This window comes from Trichosurus vulpecula, chromosome 1 (genome assembly GCF_011100635.1).
Source record: "Trichosurus vulpecula isolate mTriVul1 chromosome 1, mTriVul1.pri, whole genome shotgun sequence".
In the NCBI taxonomy this organism is placed as follows: domain Eukaryota; kingdom Metazoa; phylum Chordata; class Mammalia; order Diprotodontia; family Phalangeridae; genus Trichosurus; species Trichosurus vulpecula.
Genome location: NC_050573.1, coordinates 203408375 through 203425387, shown reverse-complemented (window position 1 = coordinate 203425387; position 17013 = coordinate 203408375).

Here is a 17013-nt window from a genome sequence, read left to right as displayed (position 1 = left end):
CAATAGTGTGATAAAGTGTGATGCAGTACAATACAGTATGATACAGCACGATACAGTATAATAGAATGTAATATAATGTAACACAATGAAATGCAATGCAATGTAACATAACGTAATGTAACACAGTATAACATAAGTAATATAATTAATATGATATAATATAATTAATATAATATAATAAATATAATAAACATGATATAATAAATGATATGATATTATATGGTATGATATAATATAATATAACATAACATAACATAACGTAATGTAACGTAACGTAACGTAACATAACATAGCATAGCATAATATAACATAACATAACATAACATAATATAACATAACATAATATAACAAACACTGATCTAATAGCTATCAGTTTTGCTACTGGATGGTACAGTTTATAGAGTACTGGACCTGAAGTCAGGAAGACTTGAGTTCAGATCTAGTGTCAGAACTTATTAGCAGTATGGCCCTGGGCAAGTCATTTAGCCTTTGTTTGCCTCAATTTCCTCATCTGTAAAATTGGAATAATAATAGCACCTGACTCCCAGGATTGTTGTTAGGATCAAATGAAATAATGCCTGGCCCATAGTAGGCACTTTCTATAAGTTAGATATTATTATTATCTTTAATATTATTATTATATTTGTGTGCATAATGATTTTGGAGATATCAATATGCATAAGAAGTGGTGATATCATTCAGGAAATGTATGAACAAAAAAGAGAAGGCCAGTCGTGTTGGAAGAGCAGGATATGGACAGCCCAAGCGCTGCATAACCCTTGCAATGTTAGTCATGTCATGTTAAAAGAAAAAGTATGTGTGTGTGGGGGGGGGGCAGGGCAGGTGTCAAGTAAGCAGTGTGCTGTTAAATATTTACAACTGGTTCTCTAAAAATTCACAACACATTTAAGTTTAATCTGCATTTCTTAACATTTTCTCTATCACTTTTTTAAGTCTGGAAATTCAGCATAATAACAAATTAAGCCCTGATTTGTAGAATTTTGTAGAATTTGTGGAATTTGCCTATTTCTAAGGTGAAAAGGATCACACTGAAAATATAATAGTACATGTGGCTCCAACACATCCCTGGACTATGGTCATGAGTAGAGAGAGGGCTTAGGTTTATGCTTTGTGAGAAGGGTGTCCTTTGTGGTAGGGACTGGAATAATGGATGAGAAGATAGGAGATAATGTCAATGGGGTTTTGATTCATAGAAGAGGGGAAAAGAGGGAGCTCATGGTAAACGGACTCTTCAGAAGGAAGCTTGAAGAGAGAAGAAAAACAAACAACAACGAAACAACTTTTATAAGAAATATGATAGTCATTTAGGGAAGATGAAAAGGATTACCTTTGGGCAGGGAGCTTGCTTTTTTGTTCCACATGTCACTAGACAAAAAACCATGTACATAGCCAAAACCTGAACTGGCCACAACATGATCAGTTTGGTCATTTTGGCTATCTTTACAAATGATAGCATTTGAGGACTTCCTGACAAAATGGTTGCCTGAATGGCAGACAGATTACCTGGCTCTCTTTTATGTACACCAGCAAAGACCTTGATGTTTGAGCCAGACCAAATAATGATCAAGAAATATAGTGAGAAACCATGGTGACAATTGCACTAAAAGTCAGCCAGAGAACCACATAAAGTAGAAATGAGGGTCCCATCCAGCAAAGCCAGCATCAATACAGGGTAGCCTCCCCACAAAATATGACCAGAAAGGGGATATAGGTATTTTGTAATAATCTACAGAAGTGTCCCTTGAGAAAGTCCTAGGATGGTCAGAAACTCCAAGGCAGATACTATAAAATTCCTGAAGAGAGGTAGTGCCACAGGTCTTAGAACAGGGCAGCCCAGGCTCAGGGGCTTTGAAGCTCTTAACATTCTGTTCTGAGACACCAGCAAGGCCCCTGAAGATTCAGCACTCTGATTCAGATCAAATCAAGAAGCATTTATTAAACACTTACTAGTTGCCAGGCACTGTGGTTAGTGTTAGGAATATAAATACAAGGAAAAAAGAAATATATTTGCTTCCCTCTTGGAAGAAATTGGAAGAATATTCTAGGAAGATGCCATAAAAAAGGAAGCTGAAAAACAAGGATGGGGAGAACAGATGAGGGGGGATGGGGGATGGTATCAAAATAAAAAGAAATTGAGGCACAAAGCTTGAAGAGGAGTGCAGTGAGCATGAATGGTCTAAGTACATCCTCAAAATAGAAGTTTGGGGTACTAGTTGGAGGAGGAGATCTACAAACTTGAAAGTGTCTCCTGGAGACTGGAGGACAAACTGGGAGGTAGAGGTCAGCTGAAGAACCAAGGGGAGCCAGGAAAAGACCAAGTAGGGCTGATAATCTCATCCAAAAGTAGAGGAGTTGGAGCCTGGCCCTTGCAGAAAATGTCACTTCAGGAACTAAAGCTAGAAAGATAAGTACATTACAGAAAATAATGATCATTATCAAAAAATACTGCAAATCTGGAGATCTCCACAAAAAAGGAGAGAATATGTCTGCACTAATTGCAAGTAGAGACTCAAAGGGGAAAAAAAAAGATTTTCCTCAAAGACTGCATGAATACCTAAAGGAAATGAAGACTGAGATTTTAAAAAACAAATGAAATTTAAATCTCTAGAGGAAACAATTGGAGGGAGGAGAATAAGTTACTTCAAAGATAAAGTGGTAAATCTTACCCAAGAAATTGACTCCCTGAAAACTAGAATAGACCAGATACAAATCAATGACTCCATGAGACAGCAAGAAATATTAGAACAAAACCAAAAGATTGAAATATTGGAAGAAAAGATGTTGAAAGGTAATTTGAGAATTACTAGATTACTTGAACACCAAGATTAAAAAAACAAAGCAAAATTTGGATGTTATTGATTTTAGAAATCATAAATGAAAACTGCTCAGATTAGAACCAGAGGGCAAAATTGAGAAAGGAACTACAAAAGGAAAGGATTAAGAAGCCAAAATCAAGAGCTCCAACATCAAAGACAAAATTCACCATGCATCTATCCAGAAAGGAATTCAAGTGCAAATACCAAAGAATCACAAGCAGAATCACACAAGACCTGGCAACTTCTACCTTAAATGAGAGTAGATCTTGGAATATATTATTTTAAAAGTCAAAAAAGATAGGCTTAAAGCCAAGAATAAGCTATTCTGCATAACTGAATTTAGTCCTATAGAGAAAAAAAATTGACCTCTAATGAAGTAGAAAAATATATAAGGAAGGGTGAAGTAAAGGGTGTGGGGAAATTGGTATCCAATGAACCTTACTCATTTAAAATTGACACAAGAAGGTTGAGCAAACATCCATGCAGCATTTGGTATAGAAACATGCTGAACTGATTAGGGAAACAAGTGGGCATGGGGAGGTGGAGAGCAATGATTAAGAGGAAGGGTAATACCAGGGAAGGATGATAATACTAGGGAGAAAAAAGACATAAACAAAACAAATTCCTAATTCTGAGGAAGGTATTAAAAATAGGGGAAGGGGGAATATAATAAAATAATACTATAATATAAAAAAAGCTATCTTAGATTGCCTTTTAAACATTTGGGAAATGGATGAATATAGTATGGTGTAAAATGTAATGGAATATTATTGTGTCATAACAAATGATAAAATAGATAATTTCAGAGGATTCTGTGTAGTATGAAATGAAGCAGAGCAAAGAGAGCACAATCAAGGGAACAACTTATAAAAAGACAATGACATTGTAAACTAAAACAAATTTGAAAGACTTAAGAACTCTAATCAATGCAATGAACTACTGTTTTCAAAATCCTTATGTCGAAGGATGTTATCAGCCTCCTGACCAAGGTGAAGTACATAAGGTACAGAGGCAGGTAGTAAAATAGTAATATATATGAAAGGTAGATTAAATTATATTAGTCCTACTGCCTAATTCTCATTAAAACTGCTAGTTTTTCTTATGCCTTCTCTGATGTTTTTAGGACAGAAGGTTGTGAGTTGGTATGTGTATTCTATGACTAATACACAGCATGGAAGGAAAGTTATTTGCAATTTGCCAAGTTCTAGGCTACAAAAGAATTCCTCATTTTACAACTCACTTACCAGCAGGATACTAAATGACAATATTCTCAGGTAATGAAACATGATTGAGATATGTTAAATTACCTGAAAAAGTTCACATAGTCTTATTCTCTGTGAGCAGAAAAATCCTTTTTTATTGGGTGGAGGAAGTAAATCAAATAAGGCATTATTTCATTAGTCTTTCAGGTGTAATAATACTAGTTTTGACCTGTAAATTTATTTCCTTTCAAGAACTACACTGATTTAGGGTGATTTTCTCAGTGGGATCTCTGTCAGAAAGAGAGGAAGATGTTGCATTGGAGGTTGGTCAAAGGGAATAATTCTATAATTTTATAGTTCTTTCTGTGGGCCAGAGTTGTTGTTTATGTAGAAGAGCCTTTCTAGACATTTCTGTCAGAATTCTCCATCCTCCCTCCACCCAAATTCCATGTCTGTTTAGTGAATATAATCTAAGTTTGATAAGTGGCTCAGTTTTTTGGTAATTAAGGGGAAAAGCACTTCCAATATAATTTCTAATCCATCCCTACCCAGTAAAGGCAATAAAAAACTCCAACCCATATTTCCTTAGGATGGTAATAATGTGGTTAAATTATACAGAACTACAGGAAACAGAGAGAGAGAGAGAGGGGGAGAGAGAGAGAGAGAGAGAGAGAGAGAGAGAGAGAGAGAGAAACTTAATAAAATACCCTGTATTCACTCAACTGCATTTTAGAAGAATATCATTTACATTAGCTTGGAAAAATACCCTGCTTGTGTTAGTCATATAACATTTAAGATGCATGTCAGTTTTAACCTTTAACTACCACTGAACAGAATAGCCATTCTGTGCACACATGCTCCTGCAATACACAGAGTTTTGAATGCACTGAAGAGTTATTAGTGTTGTGTTTTTTTTTTAAATACAATTACAGTGCAGCTGTATAAGTCTGTTCCTCAGAGCCAAGCATTTTATATCCTAGGGGTTGGCATGTGTTAGAGAAATACAAATTAAAAAAAAAGGAGATAAATGTAATTGGGACTTGTAGTTGGGACCCTTATGTTTTTGTGTTAAAGTAGCTGAGTGAGACACAGCATAACATGGCAGTGACGTTCATATATATTCTCTAAGCCTGTGACAAGCTAGTTCTAAACCCAGGATGATAGTACTAGCATCTGTTTGCTGAATCCTGTGAGGACTTTAGGGTAATCTTAACCCACAGACTAATGACATCTGCCACTCAGCCAGGGGTTTAAAAACAAAATACAAAAAAACTTAGGTTTGGGAAAGTCACCCTGGAGGTCTTTTCTTTTGTCAGTTAAGAGAGACCCAGCAGGGAAAGAAATAGGAAAAAAAAAGAACCTTACCACCTAAGAAAAAACTGAAAATTGTCTGGTCAGTTAGAAGGATTTTGACAAAATGGTTAGTTCCCTTTGGTTTGATTCAAAAGTAGAATCCCTAGAACTAATCTTCTGTTCAGGTCTCCATTCAGTGGGGTCAGAGATATAAGGAATAATTTTAATTTTTTTTCTTGTCCAAATCATAAAATTCCCCCAATGTTAGTATATCCAGAAAGAAATGAGGTTCAACTTTGCATGGGGGTGGGTGGAGGGAAGGAAAGTACTTTTTGTAAATTTTATTCCATAAATCCCATAAACATACATGATGTGGTAAATGGAGTTTTTAATTTCATTGGGGAATAGCAGAACCCCAAAGCACTCTCTCTGCCTCCCCATCTGAAGACCTGTATTAGACCTGTATTCTTCATAGCACTCCTGAGGCTTTCACTGTATGTAATTCCTCTCTCGTCCATTCCTATGTGCAGCATGTGGACTGTTCTCCAAGAGAAGGGGAAAAAAAAGCATTTGGCTGGCAGTCAGAGCAGCAGGAGCAATTGCAGATGCTGCTATTTACACTATTTTCACATTCTGAAGAACAAAGAGCAGGAGGCTGCCAGCAAATCTTAGGGGCTAAGCTTTTGCCCTGCACAATCCGGGCTGACAGAAAACAGGCGGTGTACCCACCACTCCATGAAGCTGGAGCATCTCTATTTGGTGGAAAGCCTCTGCCAACAGCCTTTGTTATTGAGTCTGAGGAAGAAGAAAATCAAAATTGTCCACTTGTCACTGCTTCCAGATCTTCTTTGGGGGTACAGTATGGCAAGTCCTACCTCCAGCTCAGATTGAATACAGCAGAGCAGGGTCGTCGTTGTCTGAGGACAGATTGATTGCTTCAGCCCTCATCATGGCATTTGAATTGTAGATGCGCCGGGCCCAATTCCCCCCTTGCTTATGTGCAGGGCTCCCATTGTCAGAGCTGCATATTGTTCCTTGTGAAACTCAAGGCGCTGTATAAAGACAAAAGTTATTTATTTTGGGACCAGATTACCACAAATTAACTCCTGGACCCAATCCAAAGGAGCCTATGTAAGAGACTGGGAGGAGGCACAGGAATAACTATTACTCATCATCAGCCACATTATTTTGAGGACACATGCTATATTTAGCCAAACGATAGCACATCCTATGAGACTGGTATATTATCACTCAACCCAGAATGTGCTGGGTAGGATAGCAGCACACTCACCACAATGGAACCACCTCAGTTAGAACTGAGAGATAGATGGCCCTCTTGGGAATTTCATTGGGTCCTGCTAACCAGTCATATCACTAGGCAGAACCAGTTTGTTTTCCCTGTTAGGAGATCTGTTGAAAGTGTTACAATAAAAGTTATTTAAGTCGCATAGTCTTTAATCTTCCAGCAAAATATTGTGCCCATGCCAGCAATGAATCATACTGTATTGTTATGCCTTTTTATAGTCTGATAATCTGTATTGTGTGTTTATAACCCTTGTACTCTGTATTTTATAATAAAACAAAACAAAACACAACAAAAAAACCCCAACCAATATCCCTCAACCCTGTGGATTTGATGCTGTAACCACTTATGTTGGTAGGATGACATATGATTAAAATGCATATCCAGATACCATTTAGAAGCTAATCTGACCCTCTCTTTAAAGCCTAGAGATTTTCCCCACCCTCACTTACCCCTACCACCCTATTTATCCATATTCTCAAAGGGTATTATCTCTTTCTCTTCAGGCATTCCTCAGACACTCCAATCCCTACTCTCTGGGATGTAGCAGAGAGGTAAAGGGTGTGGACATGAGTTCAAATCTCAAGGGGGAAAAACAAAACAAAACAAAACCCTTGCCTCCTCGCCTAAGGAAGAATACCCTTGTATATCACACTCTAAGTAATAAACTATGTTTTTCCTATTTCTAAAATGGTGGCTACTAGAAAAGGAAGGGGAAAGAGGGAGAAAAGAGAACTAGAATTTAGTGTGAGTTTCCCCTATCAGATCTTGTCCAAGTGGCATTTAAGTCTCCTGATTCCCTTCTCTCCCTCTAATTCAATTTCCCCCATTTTGATTTCATCTCCTCTAAAAAAACAATGTGGAACTGGGTCAGATGGTCAAAAAGCGTGCTAAAACTGGCAGTCAGTCTATGAGCATTTATTAAGCACCTCCTGTGTGCCAGGCACTGTGCTAAAATTGGCAATACAAAGGAGCCCCCACCTAAAGAACAAAAAACAAAAAACAAAACTCCTCTCAAAGTGATCCCAGTCTAATGGGAAAGATAACAGGAAAACACCTATGTATAAACATGATATGAACAAGATAAATTGGAGGTAATCTCAAAGGGAAGACACTAAGATCAATTATGATAGGTAAAGGCTTTGTGGAGAAGGGGGAGCTTCAGCTGAGACTTGAGGGAAGAATGGATATGAAGATGAGGAGGGAGGTCATTCCAGGCATGAGAGAAAGCCAAGGAAAATGCCTGGAGTAGGGCTATGGCATTCTTGTGTGAGGCACAGCAAGGAGGCTGTGTTACTGGATGGCAGGCTACTTGAGGGTCACCAGGACGTCTGGGTTCAAGTCGCTGCTCTGGTATTTATTTAGTTCATAACCGTGGTTGAATTTAATTCCTCTGCATTTGTTTCCTCACCTGTAAAATGGGGGTAATACTTGTACTGCCTACCTTACAGGATTGCTGTGAGAAAAATGCTACGTAATACTTAAAGCACTATGTAAATGTGCACTGTTATTATCCGTACTGATATGGTACCCCATTATTCAACAGGAATCTTTTTTTGCAGAGGGGAAGGCAGGGCAATTGGGGTTAAATGACTTGCCTAAGGTCACACAGCTAGTAATTATGTCAAGTGTCTGAGGCGGGATTTGAACTTACGTCTTCCTGACTCTAGGGCCAGTGCTCCACTCACTGTGCCACCTAGCTTCCCCATCAATGGGAATCTTTAACGAAGAAAGTTTGTCTTTCTTGCTTATACAGTTTCTTTTATTTGGGGGGGAAGGGTGGGGAAGGGATAGGGTTAGGCCATTTGCTTCCTAGAGTTACTGAAATTCAACTCAATTAAAAATTTATAAAACATTTACTATGTGCAAAGAATGCAAGGCATTGGGATGCAAAGACTAATTTTTAAAAAATAATTTCTTTCCTCAAGGAGATATACATACATACATATACATACACATATACACATGTATATGCATGTGTATATATGTATATGTATGTATGTAATACACACATATGTGTATATATGTGTGTATCTATCTGTCTAGAAGAGACTGTCAATTTATTCTTCATTTCGGGCCTAGGCTTGAATGCTTATCGCCCCCTCCTTTTAAGTTTATAAGATTATGGATCAAGAATGGGATGGGGGACCTTAGAAGCTATCTCCTCAACCCCTTAATTTGATAGATGATTGGTCCCAGGTCTATGTAAAGTAACTTATCCACGGTCATAAAACTAGTAAGTGGAAGAATCAGGATTAGAACTGAGATCTTTTGATACCAAATCTAGCACCCTTTTCCGTGTAGCAAATCTCCCTCCTTTCTGGCCAGAGAAATCCCCATGTACTTGCCTCATTTTCCAATACTCACTGTTGCGCTGCTTTTTCCCCTTTACCTAAAAGTAAATCAAGGCAAAACACCTTGTTTTCCTTCCCAAGAGCTAATTCTACTCTGTGACAGGTTCTGTCACTATCACACTAGTTCCTAGTGCTATGATGGATTACTACCTTGCCCTTTCAGGCATGGGATTCTTTCTGCTATTTGTGATGCCCTCTATGTAAAAGCCAAGAGAATCACCTCAGTTTTATGGATTGGAAAACTGAGGACAGAGAAGCCAAATGACTCAACGGGTATCCATTGCCAAGTCCTATTGATTCTACGTTTGTAATATCTCTTACATCTGTCCCTTCCACTGCAATCAGCCTGATTCAGACCCTTGTCATTACTGAAATAGTCTTGTAACTGGCACCCTTACCTGAAGTCTCTCTACACACTAATCCATGTCATTCACTAGTGCCTAATTCGTCCTGTTAACGCTGATCATTTTGTAGTATTACTCAAAAACCTTTCATAATGCTCCTACAGCACCGGAAGGGAGGATGTCAGTGGAGAGGATGGTGAAACAACAATGCTACTTGCTGCTACTGTGGCTGTGTATAATAACACCAGCACATAGGAGGGCTACTAGCACAGGTTCTTAAATCTGCCTTGCTAAGGAAAGCAACTTTAAGGGGTTGACAAGCTTACTTTAATTAAACATATGTATATTATTCCCTTAGTTCAGGGGTAAAAGTCAGCACCCTGAACTTCAGAGAAAACACAAACAGAAATTACAAGCAGAAATTACATAAACAGAGCCAAATAACACAAATAAACAGGCAGGCTTCTAGCCGTCTGACCAAGACATTACATATATAGTTACCAGAGAGAGAAACACCAAAATCTGCGTTTTTCAAAGCCGGGGGCTCCTTAATGGCTATCCAGAGTCTTGTCTTCTCAGGTCAAATTACATGACCCTCTTTCAGTGAGTAAGCCCCAAATAAAATGCTGACTTCAGAGTATATATACAGTTTTCAGGGTCAGAGGGTGTCACTACCATGTGACTCAAACGCATGTGACTTAGGCTTTCTTGTGACTGTTTTAACAACCCAGCTAGCAGCTTCTGTGGGGGTGTAAGATCCCCCCACAGCTGGTACCCAGGAGGCTGCCGGGCATGCCGGAAAAGCACAGGTTCTTTTTATCTGCTTAAACAAGGAAAGCAAGGTGAAGGGGTTGACCAGCTTACTTTAATCCAGCATTCAGTTAGTTCAGGGGAGCAAAGAGACAAGCATCAAGAGACATACCAATACAGATACATTCAGCTAGTTCAGGGGAACAAACAGCCAGCACCCTGAAGTTCAGAACATTCATTTAGTTCTGGGGAAAACAAACTAGAACCCCGAACCTCAAAACCAAAATACAAACAAATTACAAATATCAACAGACAGACCCAATACAATTCATAGTTACCAACATCTGGGCTCGGCCCAAGAGCAAGGGCTGACCCAGAGTCACGGTCCCCACTGCTCCCACGTCAACCGGAAAAGGAAAGAGGGCTCTTCAAGCTGTCTTCTCCCCTCTTATACAGTTTTTGACATCATCAAGCGCCGCCTGAATGACCAGGGCCAATTGGTTCTTGAGTTGGTCTCTCCCCCTAGCGTAGACCAGGTTAACACCCAATAGGGCGTGGCTCTGGAGTCAACACCTCGCCTCAGCCAGCCCCATGACTCATCACACAGGAAGTTCTTTGTTTCCAGGTATGGTTTCTGGGCTTCCTGCCCCGGAAGTGAAGCCCCAGTGCCCAGCGAGGCTCAATGAGGTAAGCTGAGTCACTCTGGTTACAGTGACTTAAGCAGGTCATCAAAGACTCTTGATTCAATCAAAGACTCTGGATTGAAACAAAAGCAAGGCTCAATCAAAGGCACTTGATCTTCTTAGTGCTGAGAAGCATTCAAAAAACAGCAAAAAGTCCCACCCTGCTGGCATTACAGATGGGGAAGTAGTGGTGATGTGTGTGTGGCAGTACAGTCTCAGGAACAGGAGATGGTATAAACCCAGATGCAGAGTCACAGAGGGAATTAAGCCTTCCATTTTCCAGTTTGGATAGAATGTAGTCTGTATAAGGCTAGAGTTCCTTTTTCCATCTTGTCCGCCTCTTCATGACCCCATTTAGGGTTTTCTTGGCAAAGGTACTGAAGTAGTTTGCCATTTCTTTCTCCAGCTCATTTTGCAGATGAGGAACTGAGGCAAACAGGGTTAAGCGACTTGCCGAGGGTCACACAGCCAGTAAATATCTGAGGCTCTATTTGAACTCATGAAGATAAGTTTTCTTGATTCCAAGTCCAGTACTCAATCTACCATATCACTTCACTACCTGTATAAAGCTAGTATTAAAAGCTAAAATGAGAACATGTAAATTGAGTAAGATCATGAAGGACAGTTTATTTCTATGGGCAGGAAATTTAACATTTATTTAGTAAGTCTCTCAACCTATTGAAATACTTTGCATTCTTCAGGGCCAACTCAAAAGCTATCTCCTCCTAGAGGTTTTTCCTTATTTTCTGGCATAGGCATTATTCTTCTCTTACTGCTTTCTTAGTATTTTGTTCTTCTCTGATGACCTTATCACATTCTAATTTTATTATAGTCATTTGTTTCCATCTTATCTTCCCTATAGATGTGATCTCCTTGTTGGACAGAAACTATATTAAAAAAAATAGGTACCAATACCAATCACAATGCTGTGCATTTGATAGTGGCTTAATTGATGATTATCTAATTATGTCACATTACCTCCTACATCCTGTGATCTAGTCAAACTCTCCTTTCCTCATCCATAAGAGTTCATCTCCCATCTCCTCGACTTTCCACTGGCCATCCTCCATGCCCAGACTGCACTCCCTCCTCACTCTGATCAAGGAAGAAAACACCTCTCTCTTCCTTCAAGAGCCAGCTGAAGCACAACCTTCTATGCTGAACCTTTCCTGATCCCTCCGAATGCTAGTACTCTCCACTCTAAATTGCCTTGTATTTAACCACTTTAAAAAATGCATTCTCTTTCACTTATTCTGTATGTGCTTATGAGAGGAAGCATGACATAATAAATAAAAAGCTGTCCAGAAAAACCTGGGTTCAAGACCTGTCTTAAATTTATATTTATACTTCGTATAATTTATATGTATTTGTGTCCCTCATTAGAAAATAAGTTCATAGATTGCTTCATGCTTCATACTCATATCCCCACAGTGTGGCATAGCACATAATGGGCGCTTAATAACTACTTGTTAATTAGAATGACTAATTGATAGTATGATCTGGGCAAGTTCATCTCTCAGCACTCTAGACAACTTTCTAAGTATAAATTGCCAAACAGGTGCTAACCTGGATTAATAGAGGAACTTTCCTCACCTATGAGTTGCATATACCAATGAAATCCAAGGTCTCATTTCCTACCGAGGGTTCTTAACATGAGATCCACAGATTCCCCAAGGAATCCATGGACTTATTTTAGAAGAACCTAAACACTGAATGTGGAATACACACACACACAGAAACACACACACACATACACACACACACTCATACATGCAATAAGTGTATGTATATATACACACATGTGTATGAACAAACATATATAACATGGATGGGATATAGAGGTACGTGTTACACACATACCTCTATATCCCATCCATGTCATATATGTGTGTTTATGTCTGTATATATACATATGCATATATTTGTGTATATACATACATAAGTATATAAATCTATTTTCCATCTACATTTGGGTTCCCTGAACATATGTACATGCATGCATATATACATACATATACACACGTGTATGTATATTTTTGTGCGTATACATACACAATATGCATATATACACACATATACATATGTATGCAATACATATACATATATACTTATACATGCATTTGATACATATATGTCCCATCTATATTATAGATGTGATTATGTGCATATGTGTGTGTATGTACACACACACATATATATACATATACATATACATATATGCACATGTAAATATATTTCCCATTCACATTTAGGTTCCCTGAACATCCATAACATGAATAACATACATACACATGTATGTATATACACACATATATGTGTATATGATTTTCACTAATTTTTAACTGAAATTTAACATTTTCTTCAATTATTTAAAAATATGTTCTCTAAGAAGGAGTTCATAGATTTCACCAGATTGTGAAAGGGGTCCATGACAAAAACAATGTTGAGAGCTCTCATGATATCCGTATATATGGAATTGTATTCTCCTCCAATTAGAATGTATGCTTTTTGCAAGCAAGGATTACTTCTTTCTTTGTATTTCTATCTCTAGCATTTAGCACAGCCCCATAATGGTACTTCAGGGATGCTTGTGATATGTTGATCCCAGGAGCAGACCTCATACCAGAAGTTTTTCTAAACCAAACTCAATTGTACAATCCCCTGAACCAGACTTGGAGAACACTAACCTATTTTTCAACCTTCTCTTATCCATTGAGTCCTTTTCTGTTGGCTAAAAACATGCCCAGATGTTCTTACATACTTAAAAATACCTTCACTTGATCCTTCTATGCCCTCAAGCTTTCAATTTTTATTTTTCTTTTATTTCATATTCAATGTCCTAGAAATAGTCATCTATATTTGGAGTTTTTACTTTCTCACCTCACAGTCACTTCTCAACCCATGCAATCTGGTTTCTGTCAGGCAGTAAACAAGTATTTATGAAGCACCTATGACACTGTAGGCACTGTGCTAAGCACTAGGGATTCAAAGGCAGAATATAATCCTTGTCTTTGAGGAGCTGACAGTCTAATGGGAGAGGCAGCACGCAAACATGTATAAATCAGCTATATACAAGGTAAATTAGAGGAGATTTAACGGGGAAGGTAGTATAATCAAGACTGGGAAAAGCTTTTTGAATAAGGAGAGATGAATTGAGTCATGAAAGAAGCCAGGGAAACTAGGAGATGGGGATGAGGAGGAAGAGCATTCCAGGCATGTCAAGAACTAGACCAATGTCCCTGGATTGTAGAGTACATGGAGGGAACTAAGGTGTAAAAAGACTGGAGAGGTAGCAATGCTCCAACTTATAAAAGACTTTAAGGACCAAATAGATGTTACATTTCATCCTCTAGGTAATGCAGAGCCACTAGAATTTATTGAACAGGGGCTGATGTGGTAAGACTTGCATTTTAGGAAGATCAATTTGACAAAAGAGCTGAAGATGGAGTGGAGTAGGGAGAAACTTGGGTCAAGGAAACCAACAGAAGACTATTGTAATTGTCCAGGTGTGATGTGATGAAGGTTTGTACCAGCATGGTTTCAGTCTTGAAAGAGAGAAAGAGTGTATATGAGAAATGTTACAGATGTAGAGGTGACAGGTTTGTCCATGGGTGGTGAGGTTGAAAGAGTGAGGATTCCACTTAGGTTTCGAGCCAGGGTGACTGGGAGGATGGTGGCACCCTCGACAGTAACAGGGAAACTAGGAAGAGGGCAGGATTTTGAGACAAAGATATAAGTTCTGTTTAGGACATGTTGAATTTAAGATCTCTATGGACTATCCAGTTCAAGATGTCTAATAGACAAATGGAGATGACAAACTGGAGGACTAGAGAGATAATAGGGCTTCATAAGTAGATCTGAGAATCATCTGCATAGAGATAACTGAAGTAATGATGAGATTATCAAATGAAACAGTACAGAGGAAGAAAAGAAGAGGGCCCACAACTTCACTGAGACTGCTCCTTCCTAGGTCAACACTGATCCTTTTATTGAAAAATCCGATGTCCTTTCCTTACTCCTCAACTTTCTTTATCTCAGCACTTTTTGGCTATCCCTTCTTCTGTATGTGCTTTCCTTTTTTTTGATTTTTACTTCACATTCTGTGTATAGCTTGCTTTGTATATTATTGTCTGCATGTTGTCTCCCTCATTAGATTGTAAACCTCTTGAGGATAGGGACTGTCTTTTGCCTCTTTTTGTATCCTCAGCACTTACAAAGCATAATAAATAATAATAAATGTTTATTGATTGGTTGATTGCTGTCACAGTTCTCTTTCTATCTGTGCATTACATTCTCTATCCTTATATGACTCTGTCCTGGTTCCTCTTGTCTTCTTTTACTAAATTTTTTCAGTCATGTCATTGGCCCCCATATATTCAACTGATATCTCTCCGCAGATGACCCACAAACGATACCGAACGATGATGATGACAATGATAATAGCTAGCTTTCATACAGAGCACTACTGTTTTTCATGTCACCTCATTATATACCTGGGAGGTAGGTGCTATTATAATTCCCATTTTATTGGGAATTGAGACAAAGAGAATTAAATATTTTGCCCAGGGTCACACAGCTAGTAAGTTTCTCAGTCAAGGATGTGGACTCAGGTCTTTCTGACTCTTAGGTCAAGCAGCCTATCCAATGTGCCACTTCACTGCCTCAGATCTATATATCCAGCCTTCTTACCCCTCCTATATTTAAGTCTGGCTTCTCCAATGGCTTGTGTGACATATCCACCTAGATGTTCCATAGACATGTCAACACCAACATATCCTAAAGAGAACTCATCTTTCCCCTTAAACTTACCCTTCTTCCTATCTTTTGCATTTCTTCTAATTTACCCAGGTTGGTAATCCAGGAGTTAGCCTCAATTCTTCACTTAACCTCCCCACCTCATCCTTGCCCCTGTATATATACATACATACATACACACACATACACACACACGCACACACACATACACACACATGCACATATGTATATATATATATTTAATACCTTTTGCACCTGTCCACTTCTCTCTACTTATGCACAACCACCCTTGTCTAGGCCCTCATTAAGTCTTATGTGGACTATTTCAGTAACATCCCTAATTGGTTTATTTACATTTTGTCTCTTCCTTCTTTAATCCATCCTATGAACAGCTGCCAAATTGATATGCCTAGAGTAAAGGGCTGACCATGTTACTCCTCTGTTCAAGAAATCTGTGGCTTTTCATTGCCCTAAGGATAAAGTACAAAGGCCTCTGTATGGCATTTAAAGTCCTTCATAATGATAAAAAGCAAAGTTCAAACTCCTCTTTTTGGCACTTTAATCCCTCCAAACTACTATTCTATTCTGATTACGTATTATTTCCCCTCAAAGAGTCTATACTCCTAACAAATTAGCCTACGTGTTGTTCCATATACATTGTAATCCACCATCTTCCTCCATGTCTTTGTAGGAGTTCTCATCATTTCTGGAATGTTCTTCTTCTTCACTTTTGCCTCTTTGAAACTCTAGTTAGATTTAAGGTTCAATTAAGGTAGTGTTTTTAGAAGAGGCCTTTCTAATTTCCTTAGTTGTTAGCCCTTCTCTCCACCCCCCATCACTGTGCAATATGTGTATGTGTACTATATATATGTGTGTATATATATATATATATATATATATATATATGGATAGATACACATGTGTATATATATACACACACACATATGCATGTATATATATTCTTTTTTCAATTATCTATATGCATATTTTATATATATATATTCTTTTTCATTTATCTGTGAACATATTTCCACATCTATGAACACATTTCATTTTCCATCAGCTGCTCAGCTCGGTTTTCAATCCATCATCACCACCTTCATTATTCCCCATCAAGGAGAGACTCATCACCAGATAATCTCATTGCCTATAAACTCATCTTCATAGAGATTACTTTAGTTTTGCCCTCAAACCTCCTCAGTTATTTCTGCCTCTGATTGAAAGACTAGAGGACAGAGGAAAAAACAAAAACAAAACAAAAAAAATCCAACACTCCTCTCCCCCAACACCCCCCCCCACCACCAAAAACCTCTTCCCACAGCCTCCTTTTATAGGGGATTCAAAATGCTAGCCGTTTCTTTATTTGTCGCTAGCTTCTCTGCTTGATTTAGACTCCACCATAATCTGGTTTACTCTGGCACTCTACTTCATCTTTTGCACATTGTCTTCCCTCATTAGATCATAAGCTACTTGAGGGCAAAGAATGACTTTC